Raw genomic sequence first — 15,750 nt, forward strand, 5'->3', positions numbered from 1 at the left:
TTGATGAGTGCCAAACAGATAGATTGAACACACCATTATACAAATCAGACAGTTGGGAAATACCACAGTGCACTATTAAAATCTACTAAAAATTCATCAGGAATCCAGGTTTGCCCACAATGCGCTCTGGGAGTAAAGTTCCCAACCAAATGTATAGGAATAGCAGAGCACTTGATCCCTGGGAGGAGCTGGAGAGGCAGGGGTTAGAGAGAAAGAAAGAAAAAAGAGATGGAAAAGTTGCTTTAGATCTACAAATACAAATTGTATTAATGAAATTATGACTCTGCAAGTTCCAAACGGGCATCGAGCAACTTCTGCTATCACACACTGATCCTTATCTTAAACATCCTTGCTATTCTTGGCTTGAGACAGCTTTTGCCAGAGAAATACAAGTCTCGAGACAAGGATATTTCAGATAAAGGCTGATACCACATATAGACAAACTTGTGCAAGAATATTTGACACCAGACTACCCACTGGCGTTACACCACACATGGCATTTTTTACTCCAATATGCAATCATTCTGTCTTGGGGAAAGATGCCAACTAGGGCCTCGAATGAGGCCATGAAACGCCGCCTTCACTTGGAAGGGAGGGCTTTGCTGCCGTGCAGCCAGGTACGAGAGGTGTGCGGGACACCGTCGCGCTCCGATGGGAGCGGCGGCTGAAGGGCACAGCACCAGCGGGGCTCAGCCAGGGCGATCGATGCATGAGCGCTCCTGGCTTTGCTCGTAAAAGGCACTTCACAAAATCTAATGCAGGGCTTTCTGAAATAAGGACAAGAGGGTTGTTGCAGTCCTATGAAGAAATTCTGGTAATTCCTTACAGTATAGTGGACAGCCACAGCCTGCATGTGACAGATTGCTGGTCCTGTCAAAAATACCAGGAGAAGAAACTCGACACAAGCTCCAAGAGGAAAATAACCATCCTTACATATGCATATATTTAAAGGAACCATTTACCCATCTCATTTCTTACATGGGAAAATACTATCACAAGAATAGAGAAGGACATATTTCCATTTGTCATGTATTCTCTGCCCTGCTTATCTTTCATTCCTTTTATATATTTACCTATTAAATCTTACTCTTTGGCTTTCTTCTCTTTCACTCCAGTCACACGAAAGATAGGGAAGTTACATACAGGTGTATCTTCAAATCAAGAAAAAGCATCTGGTTATCTTTTGAACAGATTTACTAATACTTACTCCCATACTCCCTCCCTCTGGGCAAATGTAACTGTACAATACCTCAGGCAATGTCATTTTATGTAAAACTTCCCAATGCTCTTCAAGTCATGTCACCTTGTAATTATATTTTTTTCCTGTTGTGAAATAAGAGATGAAAAAGAGGAGCTCATCCCAGGAGATTTAAATAGGGGTAATGGAAATAGCTCTGCATAGTCTAATACCTGCAGAATGAACTTTCCCATCCTGCAAAAGTTAAGAGACATTAGAATTATTTTTTTTTTCATTCTGTATCAGGAACCAAAGATTATCCAGGCTTCAAGCTTTTACAAACACCTAAGAAGTAGATGCAGCTCCGTGTCAGAATGGTTTACATTCCTCAAGATGTAAAAAAACATTTCAAGCCCTTGCCCTCAGTCATACCCCAAGCATACAAAAGCCTTCCCAGCATAACACCCAATCTAACAGCAGAAAGTTTCAGTGCCACCAAACATTTGCCATTTAAAGACACATTTCCTTCCTCCGGGCCATGCTCAGAAATCCAGTGACAATTTGTAAGAAGCCATAAATAGAAAAGAAAGTGAAATGTACGTAATGCCAGAAAATGTCTTCTCTCAGAAAGACCACGTCCCAGCGATCTCAAACAACTTGACAGTTAATATGCAGGCACTGTGGCACAGAATTCCTAAGGATTTAAAATTTCATATCTACCTGTGAAAAATTAGCATTTAGGTTACAGTTTTGACCTAAAAAACATGTCAATGGTTTGAAATGACAGTGAGTTTGAAATGCTAAAAAAAAAAAGAATCGGCAAAGAGTGACATGCCTGTTACTCCATTATGACCTGAATAAATGTCACAACTGGCTGCAATGCAGAAACTTCATTTTAGATGATTGTAAGTGCTGGGCTGGTTGTTTCACAACAAAGAGACCTCAGCAAGGGGAAAAAACAAACAGCACAACAAAAACCCTGCTGCTACTCTTGATTTAATCCCAAATAAAGCAGAAATCAACCCAAGCAGGCAAGCCCCCACACCTTCCACAGAAGAAAGGCTCTGTCACAAACCTTCGAGTCTGGAGAATATTTACAGTAATCAAAGCTCAGAAAATGCTGAAACTCCAGATATTCATCAGCACTTTCATACGCAGAAACTGAAGCAGAGAGTGATCTTACTTACAGTCAAACTGGAAAGACTGATCTACTTACAGTCAAACTGGAAATCCAAACCAAAAGCGAAATAGTTACCTACTTTTTAGCATCTCACCACAGGAATTAAAAAGCCAACAGAAAAAAATTTATACTTTGCACTATGATCTATACTTTTCAAAAGACCAAATATTTTATTTTCAATTTTCAAGATAGTATTGACAGTATTATTGTATTCCTAGACAGTACAGGATATTGTATCACAACCCCCAATATCGTCTTTACAGCTTCTATTTGTACCGCTTGTGAATTCCAACACCTTTTGTTATGACCACATGCTATTAAAGGATTGAATTAATCATTCCATCACTTCTTGCTCAGAGCGCAGATGGAAAGATACAGCTGGGCAACCAATAGATCATAAAAGTTGATTCTTTAAATATTCCCTTATTATATTAGACTGGGGGGGAGGGGGGAGGGGGGAGTTGGCAAGATCATTAAGAGTAGTTTAAACTGCATCTCCTCTCTTCCCAGAGGCAGAGAATGTAATTTCCATATCCCAATCAAGCTTAAGAGCACCCAGCTGAAGGTCACATTCAGATCTGCCTCTTGCAGCCAACAAAATGCTCTGCTGCCACTTAAACAGTCCCCTTTGCTTCCCGTGGCTTCTGCATGACAGTATTTACATCTAACATAAATAAGTAAGCAGAAGTCACAAGTTGGTATACGGAACTTAAAAGGTAATTGAAAGTTTCTGGAGTAGTTCACTTCAGAAAACTCTGCAATCACTTGTGAACTGAAGTGCTTGTTATCATATACAAAGCTCCAGTAATTAGAATCAGGAAAAGAGGTACAAAGCGATTAGAGATTATTGGGAAAAACCTACTTAATAGGACGCATAGCACATAAACCAATCGATACTTAAAGCTATCACGACATACCTGCAATTAATTAAAATACAAAACATTAAAAAGCACATTTCCAAATTAATAAAATTGTCAGAAGCGACCAACAATCAGAAGCCATGACAGCATCATCATTCATGTGAGAAAACCCTCAGGTGCTACTGGCTGAATAAAAAAGATGGAAAATAGCCTCAGCGTCCCTTCCTCTCCCTCTCTGCCCTACCTCCGTATCCTTCAAACCAGCCCCTGGATAAAACATTTATTTCTTCGGCTAGCCAGCACCTGGTGAAGAATCTGGACAGTGGCAAAAGCTGTCTGCAGACCATCACTCATGTGTGCCCATCTGCCCCTCAGTGGATGCACCCAAAGCAGTGGCTCCAAGGAAAGTCAGGCTCACCTTGCTTGTGTGGGACAAGAGGATGGAGACAGGGCAGGCACTTGTGGGGCTGCCCAGCCCCCGGGGGAGCTGCCCCGCGGGGGTGATGCCTGAGCTTGGTGCCCTGGATGCCCAGGGCTTTGAGCTGCCCAACCCTCCACTGCCACATGCCACCTCCCAGGGCCACCTCGCAGCTTCCAGAAGCACAGACTCATGACGGAATATAGCTTGGGGGGTGGGGGTGGGGGGGTATTTTTTAATATTTGTTTTTAAGATGGGAGTTTCACTGAACCCCCCAAGGCCCTGGAAGGAGCCTCTTCTATATGCAAAGCTGCTTAAAAATCAATTCTAACTTGGAACAAGAAAGTATGAAGGGCACATACATGTTTTGTCTTTAAGACAGCTACAACTCTTACTTTCCAAAGACGGCATTTTATTCATTTTTCTCATTTTATTCAGTTTTCACAAGTTACCTGCTTTGCAACAGACAGCTAATTGTTTTGAAAGATTTTTTTTAAAAAAAGTAGACATTTTTATTCCTCAGTGAAAAACTTGCTTTTGAATGAAATTTTACAGGCCATTAATCTAATGCAGACTCACAGAATTCAGGGAACTAGTTAACTTAAAAGAGCAGCTACTGTGCATGCTCTACAATTGCTCTTCATCAAAATTGTCAAAAGATTTTTAATATGCAGTTACCACACAGATTAAAAGCTCTCAAAGTATTTCTCCATATAAGAGGCCACCATTCCACAGTGTCATTATCTGCTATTAATATTTCAATTAGAGAGTATCACACTCCTCTGAAGAAGCGCAACTGCTCGCAAAACAAGTCCCAGTATTGATAATGCTCCAGGAGTATGACACAGACGTCCTATTTTTGTTCCTACATTTAATTACCTCCTATAAACAGCTTTTGAAATTTTTAAGGGAAAAGCTCATTTCACACAGAAACACGCGTTGACTGACACCTCCCAACCACCCTGCTTGCAAGGGGTGAAGGCTGCAGGCACCAACGCCGGCCCTTCTGCACAGCCAGGCTATGACCTCACTCACCACTACCTGATGTTACCAGCCATTCAAACAGGTCAGTCCATCACAGTGCGCCCCGTCAGTGCTCCTAAGGATGTCAGACAGAAATGCCAGCACTTTTGGGGCATCAGCGCTAGCGCAAGCAAGCCTCACACGTGCTTTCTGTTGCATCTGACCACAGGATCGAGCTCAAACCATGTGGCCGTGCAACAGCCCATTTGGTGTGAAATGCTCTTTCAAGGCACAATTCCCTCTTCTTATCTGAGAAAAAGACACTTTATTATGACAGGTCTTACAGTCCCATATTCATTATGCCAAGCTTATAATCAACTTTCAGTGCAGTTGATATACCTAGAGCCACCTCTCAAAGGACGGACCTTGCCAAGCTGATGGACAGCAGCTACCTATCTACAGCACTCATACTAACCTCACATTAAACAACAAAAAGTTAAATTACATTTAATTTCTGTTTGATGCTAAATAATTACAATAATTTGCATGACTTTTTTTTTTTTTTTGAGACGCATAAAGGAATTTAGCATTTAAACATATCAAGGGGAGGAAAAAAGGCTTGAGGAATAAAAGCTTAAGAGCTTGCACTGGCTTATGCAGCCACTCTCTACCATTTCCAATATTTCTCTGTTTAGGGCTTTTTCCATCAACATGCAAGGCTTTCAAGCACACGCTTTCACACTGTGTGCTGACTTCTTGGTGATTTGAAAGATGTAACCCTCAAATGCAGTTATTATTCCAGACTTCAGCCTCGTATCTCCATCAGCCCCCTGTAACAAGCAGTCTGAACAGCCAGCCTGCTCACACTGGCTCCTCCAGTGGAGCTTTGCCACCAGTTAGAACCTCTGTCAGAAAAAATCATGGTGATATAGAAGGTAAAAGGTGCGCAGCTCCTTGCAGGGAGAGGAAAGGTAGTCCTTCCCATCTCTGCAAGCTGTACCAGCAGCTACTTACATCAGCATTCATTGTATTTTATTGCATTTGAAGCTTTGCAACTTTCTGTACAGAAAACCCAGCAGTGCTGAAGGTTACAACACCTTCACTTTGGCCACAGTACCACCTCCCTCCCAAGGCACGCGGGGACATCTGGCTAATGTCTCTGTGCCCTGATGCAGCCTGTGACCAGTGCAGCTGTACCAGCAAAAGCCCACACTCTGCTCCAGACACAGTTACTGGCATTCCAGATTTTGCCTGGGGAAACAGAAAAACTTTGTTTTACTGAATAAGCTGTTCTTCTGCAAGTGTTTCCCTGCTCATGCATGTGGCACCTTTGCAAGGGAGTGCTTTGTCCAGCACGACAGCTCAGCAGCCAAGCCAGCCCCGTGTATGTTCAACCTGGAGAAGACCAGTGTTCAGGTAAAAAAAGCAGTAGCTAACAGTCAAACCCAAGGCAGAGAGGAGTGATGTCAATATGAAGAGGGACACCCAGAACAACTCACCAGGGTCACACCACCTACACCTCAGTGGCAGCAGTGACGTTTCTCCAGGGGGAGCAGGCGTTTTGCCAGCCCTGCCTTTCCCTAGTCCTGCTGCTGCTGCACATGCCAGGGACCAGCAGGAAGAAAAGGTCTCAGCATCTCACCCTCCAAACCACCACTGGCCAAACTAGAGGAGCATGCTGTAAACCCATTTTGACACAGACCCCAACGCATTTGCAAGCAACGGATCGTGCCCACAGAGATGCTGTTGGCAGTACGGCCATGCCAGCCACGCTCTGCCCACTGAGCCACTGCGGTGGTTCCCGCGGCTCTCAGCCTCGGTCCCCATCGTCGCAGCCCTCAGCAAAACCATATGCCGGCTGACAGCCAGATCGCGCTTGTAAAGATGCCTTCTCCTTTACAGCAGAGGGTAGCAGCTTGGAAGAATTTGAACTGAATAAATTGGACCTCATTGCTGAATTACCATCATTTTCTCTATATGTATGTGGATATGTACACGCTTTTCTTTTAAGGAAGAAAAAGAATGCCTTGAAAATTGGATTAGAAGACTGGGAAGTAAATCATGGTTTTCACCTGTCACTAGAATATTTTATGACTGGTTTTAATGAGCGAACATTGAGAAAAAAATTAAATTATTTTAAAAATGGAGATGGAAGAGATGGATAGAAAATATGCTACACTTAATAGCAAAAATCCCAATAAAGGTCATTAAATCAGTGTATAAACAACTAAGACCATATGACACTGTAGTAAAACCCTAACGGCCATGCTCAAGCTGAAATCCAGGCTACCCCATTGCCCACATATTTTGTTGTTTTACACGCTCTTCCCTGTATCTTCAAATATCCCTTTCCTCCCTGCAGTGCTGGATGCTTTCACATAATGACTTCAAAAGATCAACTGCAAAAATAAACCCATGAGAAACTACAGGCAGAATAAAGTTACACGCCTACAACCACACGCAAAGAACTCTGCTAGCACCTACCAGGCACTACCAATGGCAGCATCTGTAGCTCTTGAAACTTACTTCTGATTCCAGTTAGTTGCTCTTTAAATATCTCTATCATATAATTAGGAAGTATAGCATCATTGAGAGAACGTGGATTTTGCATTTCTTGACCTTTTCCCTACTAATTTTCAGCAGACTATTTAATGTTAAAATCGTATACTGTGCAGTGCAGCGACTCCAGTTATGAATGCGCAAGTAGGACTGGCATATAGGTGGTGACGTTAATTAGCCCAAAAGCACTCCAACAGGCAGATTAGATGATATCTATATTCACACTGGATGGCTTTATTCGTTAACAAGATGTTATTTTGAAAAAATATGTCCAAAAAGCCCTTGTATATCTGCTGTAAGAAGCATTTCATAGCACAAACGTTTATTTTTCAGTTATCCAGGTTATATTCAATTGCCAAAAAGCCAGCATTTACTGCTTGCTCTACAGGCAGCCTGTTCACTGGGATACATTCAGTAAAGAAATTACAAGCTCATCTCTTCACTGCATTGGTCCTGGTTTGCAGAAAGTGTAGTGCCAGTAACAGTTTATTTTGAAAGTCACCTTGATTCTGTGTAATTCATAGACTGTTGCATCCTTTATAAGCCATTTGGAATGGTACCACTGAACTTATTTTATAGAACGAGGTCTGATGCCAACTCATCTGTGATTTCCTTAGCCAGGACAGGTTAACGTGCTCGTTACAATACTGCCGTACAGAACTATCGGTTTCTGCTTTAAAAATAACCTGCCTAAGGCAGACAGCATCTTCTGGGTTGGCTTTGTAAAGCACTTGGCGTACGGGCCCTAATTATCAGGTGTTTTAGTACAAATCGCTAACAGGGAGCATCACCCGCCCCCTGCTGCAGCACACCATGCCTGGGCAGCCAGAGGTGGCAATCAAACCCTTGCCCGCAGCACAGCAGATTAAAAACTTAATCCCAAATTCATTGAACGCTCATAAGGCTCATTAACTTCAACCCCTGGTTTGTGTGTGAGAAACACTGGCATAAGATGCGAGGTCAGGAGGTGACTGAGCTTTGCTTTCATCTGGCGTAACTTAGTTTTCTCACGCTGGTGAAGCTCACGTCACAGAGGGTAACTCAGTGACCTAGGAGATGCGCATTTCCTCGTGGAGTTGGAGGGTGTTTAGTTACATCACCATGTTACCAATGTGCCAACAAGGAAAAAGAAAAACAAAAGGTTTTAACTGTTCCCTCAAGGTCCTCCTTCAGAAACAAGTTCAGTGCAGTTTTTAGGTCCAGCTTTCCTTTTTTTTTTTAACCCAGTCTAACTTAAAATATCAAGTAATGTTAGTAAACATGGTTAGACGTTCCCTCAGACAGCGAAATGCCAGTCTCAGAAAGCATACTCTGTCAGAAAACAGTCAAAGCAGAAGCATAACAGAGCCAAACGCTCTTACTCAGCCTTACACAACTCAGATGGTGTTTTGGGTAGGATGGGGGATGTAGTTTTCTTGCCTAACGCATTTTCTGTGAAACATCAAACCTCTCTTAGCAGAGCACAAATACAGTGATAGGAAAGCAAACGTCAAAGGTTTATTACAAAACTATGGCACCTTTTTTTCTTAAAAGCAATCCTGATGTAAAGCAAAATATCATCACTTTTTTGGTTATTTCCTTTAGCAACAGTAACTGTCAAATATTTTCTTCCCTGGATGGCGATAACCCCATTTAAACCTTGCTATGTTCCATCACATCTGCAGCTTTAATGCAGTATTTCGTACACTACGATAAAGCCACAAACACGAAATCACTGTCTGTAATGGCATCTGTCATTCAGAAACTGCAAAGATGGGAGCCTTGAAACTGGCAGACAAGTTTCTGGGAACACCAAGAGGGGACTGCATGTATGTATGTATAATTATGACATTTCTACTCTGTTACTGCCCAAATCTTGACTCTTTCCCTGTCTGCAAGGCAAGACACACAATCTTAGTGACACAAATACCAAAATATTTCATAAGACTCTATGTATTCAATGCACTAAAACCTTTACCATAACTGAGCTGAATCAAGAATTACATGTCAGTGCCCGTGTATCTCGAGTGCTACTCCAGCACTGAGTGTGGGAGCCCCAGGTAAAGTGTTTGTGGTGGGACAGTATCTGCATGGTCTAAGCAAACTAACGTAATATGACTCTACTACAAAAATATCTCTGAAAATAACATCACTGGGTCTATGCTTACTTCCCCCTGCCTTCCGGCCTTGTGAAACTTTTTGAGACTGCTTCAGCACTCACATTGAAGACAAATAAGATTTCTGGTTGTGCAACTTGTCCCACGCAGGCAGCCTCATGGTGGAGTCCACACAAGGTACTGCATGACTCAAGACCTCCACCCATCCAACTACCCTGGCAGTAAAACTCTATGTTCCTCAGCTGAATTTCTACAACCTTTGGTGCCTTCAACCAAAGCGTGACTGAGTGGAATTTGGTTACACAACTCTTTTTCTGATGCAAAGGAACAATTACATTTTATAGCTCACTTTCTTGAGCTGCAGCATCTCTAAGGCTAACAGTTTGCTCTATCACCTAACGAGCAGATGCTACTCCAAACAGCCCCAAAAAAGCAGAGACACAGACTGACTGCAGAAGTTCCCAACTGCACAACCAGCTAATGCTCCGAGTCAAGTATCACATTGATTGGCATAGTACTGACCTGAAAGCAAAGGCCACATATCCTTTGCAAGGTACCATCTGCCCATCTTTAGACCCAAATGCCCCACTGGCACAAACACAGCCCATCGCCCGCCTCTGAAATCCATCAGTGCTTCAGCTGCGTGAGCACGAAGCAAACACCCAGCCTGCCACCTCTAACACTGCACCCCCATTTGCCTTCTTTCCTTTGTTCTACATGAACAAGGAGAAAAAGTTCCAATTTATCAAGGAAGGAAGGACCAAGCAACAGAAATGCTTATGCCCATCTGCTAAAACTGTTGAAGTTATGCTTGTTAAGACTAAATCATCTAAACGAAAACATCCTCACAAGTAGAAAAATTACTAAATAAAAGAAGGTTGTTCTTTCACTCGTACGCTCACTGATACCGTGGGTCTCGTTCCATATTGCTACAATGCAGATAACAGAGCAGAAAATAGGGTGCTTACACTTAAGCCTTTTACTCTCGGAACTTTACCTAAAAAAAGTGAAATTATTTACATTTCATGTTCTTCCACGCTTTTCTAGAACAGAGTTGCAACTGGCTCCCTCAACACAGAATAATTAAGACTTTCAGCTTATAAATTGTGGGTGAAAATATTTCTCTTATTTCTGAAGCCCATCTACTTTCGTGACCTAAAATGTTTGAATAGATCACTTTAGACATAACGATCCTATGGATACTAACCTTTGAAGCACAACCAAAGACAAAATGGACGTGTAGAAAATGAAAACTTATGGTTTGGATTTTAAAAAGTTCTGCATATACATCCCACTGCAAAATACCATTCTTTAAAGGATATTTAAAGAGACACACTTGCGATGCCTGCATTTCTAGTGGTTCTGAAGACAGAGCATGCAAAATGGATCACTTTTAGAGATTAAATCCCAAATCTATATTTGGACGCCTAACTCAAGGAGTTAGTGCAGAGGGTCTGAAGGCTCCTTTTTAGGCCACATTTTATATCATTTTCATCTTAGCCTAAAAATAAATGTAAAATGAATGAATCATTTTGTAGTCTTGGTGTTTGCAAACATCATCCAGCAGTGTTACCTTCTGGACGATCCTCTTCTCAGGGTGGTCAACCAGCCCAGGGAAGGAGCAGGATCAGGGGAAAAGCCCTGGCCCATTCCCTTCCTTCAGGCACTCGCAGACCAGAAAACAGCCCCAGCAATACAAAAACACCAGGAAAACAATCCAGAGGAATCGGTTTTCCCTCTGCAGAGTACAGCAACGTTCCTGAACAGCCTAGAGAACGGGCAGAAGTGCAGCCGACAGACCAACACTGCAGGCTGAGCTGAACCCCTCACTGTAGGAAGAGTTTACCAGTCTCTGCGTACGACAACCAACTTCAGACGTGCATGGATCCCATCCCTGGGTAAAAAAAGAATTTTATGTTCCATCAGCTCTAATATGCATTGCCAAAAAAGGCACAAAAAGTATATGCAACGGTCCCAACAACCGACAAATATTTTCCAGCATTATCTGTGAATTTCCATCTTCAATAAGAACTGTGAAATCTTTGCAAACATCAGCCAAAGGAATGAAGAGGAGGTGGGGTGGAGTGGGCAGGACATGAACAAGGCAGTTAGTCTGTTTGCAGGACAACAAAAGAACCAGTTCATGCGAGCACTTTAAGTTCACCTGGGGATTGCATCATACCTTCAGATACAACATGCACACGGTTGCTCTTTACCTATCTCATTTCTCTGACCAGGCACGCAGAAATCTCCCAGCAGCAATGCCAGTCGCACATCTGCAACACTACAGGGTAAACGAAATATCACCCTCAACCTACTGCTCATGCAGAGCAGTCAGCAAACCACATACAGCACAGGTGAACTTCTGCCTACTTTCACTGCCTCTTGAAAGCACGCAGGTGATGTTCTCCTAGTCTTACACTTCAAATAGAAGAGCCCCACAGCAAATAACACAGCGAAGATCAGCACTACTGTTCACGCGGCTGGCACAGGAAAGAGAACGGGGCTTAAAATCAGGGGTGCTAAAAGATACATACCACACACAGAAGGCTCCACTCATCTGCAAGACTCGCTCTTTCTCACCACAGCACTAGCTCCTTTGGGACCTGCCAGATTTACGATCAGTGGCAAATCCTTGGATTGCATGTGAATGTGTATCTGTGGTAGACCAGCGAGGCTGCATCAAAGTGTCATTCAGAAACAGCCATTTCAGCCCAGGCTCCCACATGCTCCAGGGACATTACAGTAACAGCTTGTTCTTCCTCCCTGCCTTGTTACTGAAAACTCTTCCTTGGCCATTTGGGAGCCCAGGGGTCTGCAGCTAACAGAGCTTACCCACCAGCAGCACAGAAACATCAACAAGTGTGTAAATTACTTGTTTCACAGCATCTGAAATGTCAGATTACTGGAAGGTTAATCATTTAGTATTTTTAAATGCTGTCAGGAATTCAGACAGGAATTGCAGGTTCCCGTTACAATTTCAGTAGTTTTCCTAGATGGACCCACTTCTTCTTTGTTCTCATCAATTAAGCGATTGCATTTTGCAGATTTAATTGTCGCTAAATTCCTTCTGTTCATAGAGTTCTGCTGTGTGCTCAAGAAACTTGAATTCGGTGCTAAACCAGAGTGCTTCCCAGAGTACAAACTCACAGCAGACTGAACTACCACCATAAAACAGAACTGTGCGTTGTTTGCAAAAGCACTTTATTTCTCGCTCACACACACACCAGAAAGCCATGTTTGAGAACGTGAAGGTTTCCCTTGGAGCAAAGCATTCCTGACACAGGACAGGATGTTTCTGGCATGAGCTCTCCTGATGCTGACTTGACATCTTCCTTGTTATGACTGTAAATTCCTATCACTGTAAACCTCACCAATGACTCATGAGAAAAAAAGCACATTAAAAAAAAAAAAACAAGGGAGAATGGAACACTTTTAGTGGTGGTGTCTGTAAACACAGAGTGATACACAGAGACACAAAATGTCTCAAATTCAAAAGCAAAGCAGGGCCCATTGCAGAAATAAAAGATTAATTTCTCATTCCTGACTGCAAGTATTTGGGGACAAAGATGTATGCTGAAAATTGTATGTAATCAAAGAAATCGCCACTTTAAAAATAACTTTACTGTGCATTGTTTGGGGAATCACTGTTGAACAGGATATCACGCGCATGCAGCTATGGACAAATAGAGTCACACCTTCAGTGTACAAAGTAAACCAAAGGGATTAATTCTCTACAGATATATCCAAATAAAGCATTATACTATCATGAAGATTTACAGATGCATTTTAATTAGTCTTCTACCTAAAAGCATTAAAATAACAACATTTCTTATTTATTAGAAATGGAAGTATCCCCTCCTGCCTCTGCTGTACTCAAAAACAGGACTATCGTACCGCTTCTGACAGCTGAATGTGTGTGTACCTCTGGCCACGGTATTTATACCTGTAAAACCACTGTAAATGCTATCCCTCATCTCCAAAATATCTATCAAATAGGAACTGCAGCTTTACTCTTTGTAGAAAACCTTTACTTGAATGCCACAGAACACTCTTTTCTATGTGAGTATTAAACACGTAACTATTTGAATAGTTCACAAAAGTTCCCAGGCACAGCTTCAGCCTAAAGCACGAACTAGTATCATGTTAAGGTATTTACCTTAAAAACCCAAACAACCAGAGCTGCACAGATCCTGTTTCCATCCCGACATGCAGTAAGGACCACTGCTGTTTACTATGTCTTTGACTCCAAGCTTATTTTCCTAGCTGTGTTGAGCCCAATTCCGCAGCATCTTCCCCTGCCACGTAGGCAACTTTTGGTACAACTGAGCGATGTGCTCAACTGTACACCACCCCGGGGGGAAGAATTGATGGCTCTGCCTTTTCACAGCATGGCACAGGTGCTGTAGCCCCAGTGGACAGGAATAAGGAACTAGTTTAAACCCATTTTAAACCGAGGTTTACCTGCTCTCCAGGAACGGTCTCTCTGCAAGAGAACCCCACACTGGGGAGCAGGGCTTCTCCCACCCAGCACTCTGCCCAGACAGGGCCAGGGAGAGAGACAGGACAGAGGAACAGGATTTTGCAAATTCAAGTCACTGGAAAAAAGTCCTAATTGTAAAGCATGGAAACCAGCACACATGTGCAGCAAGTACCAGTCTTTTCAACATCTCTGAAAAAAAATACACCTGATCCCGACTTCAAAGCATTGCAGATGGCAGCATCACTTTTATGAACACTAACCTTTTCTTCTGGCAGAAAGGTAAGTCAACAGCACCTTGTGCATAAATGTCAGTGTAATGCTCAAAAATCGTAATATTGACATCTCTGAGATTGAGGACTCTCATTTAAAAATCTTCTGCAACAGCCTTTGCATTTTTTATAAGTTATAAATCGAATTTTATCTCGTAATATTGACATCTCTGAGGTTGAGGGACTCATCTGAAAATTTTCTGCAACAGCCTTTGCATTTTTAAAAAGTTATAAATCAAATTTTATCACTAAAAATGTTTTTAAAACACAAGGCAAGCTGGAAGACGGTGTTTTGCTTTGGGTTTTTTTTTTATAGTAAACTCAGTTCCCTTGTGGCATTTTAACCCAGCTGCAGGGGCACTGAAAATGACTGTAGAAGCAGTAAAAATCTATTTAATTGATTTTTATTGTTCAACCTAAAGAAAATGCTTTTGTATGTAAAAATGACAGCATTATACAGCAACTGTAGGGATGTTTTGAAATTCAAGTTTAAATAGCATAAAGCCATTAGACATTTTACTTTACTGATTTGCTTTTAAGGCAGACATAAAATTATACTGTATCTTCAAGTTCTTCCTACAGCACCAAATAATGTTATTTAAAAAGCAAAACCAACTTCGTTAATTTCCCTACATCCCCTAAAAACAAACACATCCTGAATTTAGCAGAAGACTAGCAATTTGTAGGAAATATGGTGAGACAGACAATATAATCTTGGCTTAGGTAAAAACAAAGAAAAATAACAAAAAAACCCACAGAAAAAAAGAAATAAAGAAAAATGGAAAAAAAATTTTAAAAGCAAAAAAATGAAGCTACAAAACATAACAAATCAGAAGCCAAAGCAAAAGAGGCTTCTCAGCATAGCCAAAAAGACCGCCTAGACTTTTTTCTGGTGGTGCATAGCACTGCACCACCAGAACCCAGATTTCCAGACCTTCAAAAAGACATCATCCCCTAAAAAGGACACTCAGAAATGGAGACCACTGAAAGGAGTATGGTGTGCGGAGACTAAAATGCTCCAGTGCAAAGTTTCCTATAGCCAGTTGTTATGGAATATGTAAAATATACCACTTCTGTGTTCAAATCCGTACGCTTCCCCTCCTTCAGAAATGACATCTTCAGGCAGACCCTTCTTTTTAAGCTATCACACAAAAAGGACAAGATCATGAGCTACATGCCACTTTTCAGAAGTACTACAAAATATTACAAGTAACCAATTAGCGTTTCTTTTGCTTTTAATATTCCTGCCTGCACACAATGCTCCTTTAAAGCTAATTGGACCACCATGACATTAATTAAGAAAACCCTCTAAATTAATCTAACACACTGCTGTGATAGAAATTTAAAATAATGCACCCTTTCCACAAATAATCCAGAACTTTATTCCATCCATTTAAACCAAGGCATCTTAGACATGGTTTTCTGGAAAAATTCACCTTTTCGACTTCAGTTTGGTTTGAGGTTTTGGTTTTGTCTTCATGGTAATCTCTGACAGCAAAGAGGCAAAATACCTGCACAGAGGTTGGTCAGTCCCACAAAACTCCCTTTAGATACGTTGTTAACCCTCAGAAACCTTGCCTACCCCACTGAATATTAATCCTGAATTGGAAATACTTAGCTGGTGGCCAAAGGCAATTCTATTGGTATAAAGTACGTAGTTTGAGAGCCTGTTTAAAAAATCACTTTTCCAGCATGAAAACACACAAAAGCTGTAGTTCCTGTATCGTCCCTCCAAAAAGATGTCT

General features: G+C 41.8%; 1 protein-coding gene across 2 annotated transcripts in view; it reads right to left on the minus strand.

Annotated features, from left to right (window-relative positions):
- DHRSX (dehydrogenase/reductase X-linked) overlaps positions 1–15,750 on the minus strand; it is a 169,549-nt gene that overhangs the window by 139,246 nt on the left and 14,553 nt on the right. The window lies entirely within an intron of this gene.

The sequence above is a fragment of the Falco cherrug genome, chromosome 2 (genome assembly GCF_023634085.1).
Source record: "Falco cherrug isolate bFalChe1 chromosome 2, bFalChe1.pri, whole genome shotgun sequence".
Lineage (NCBI taxonomy): Eukaryota > Metazoa > Chordata > Aves > Falconiformes > Falconidae > Falco > Falco cherrug.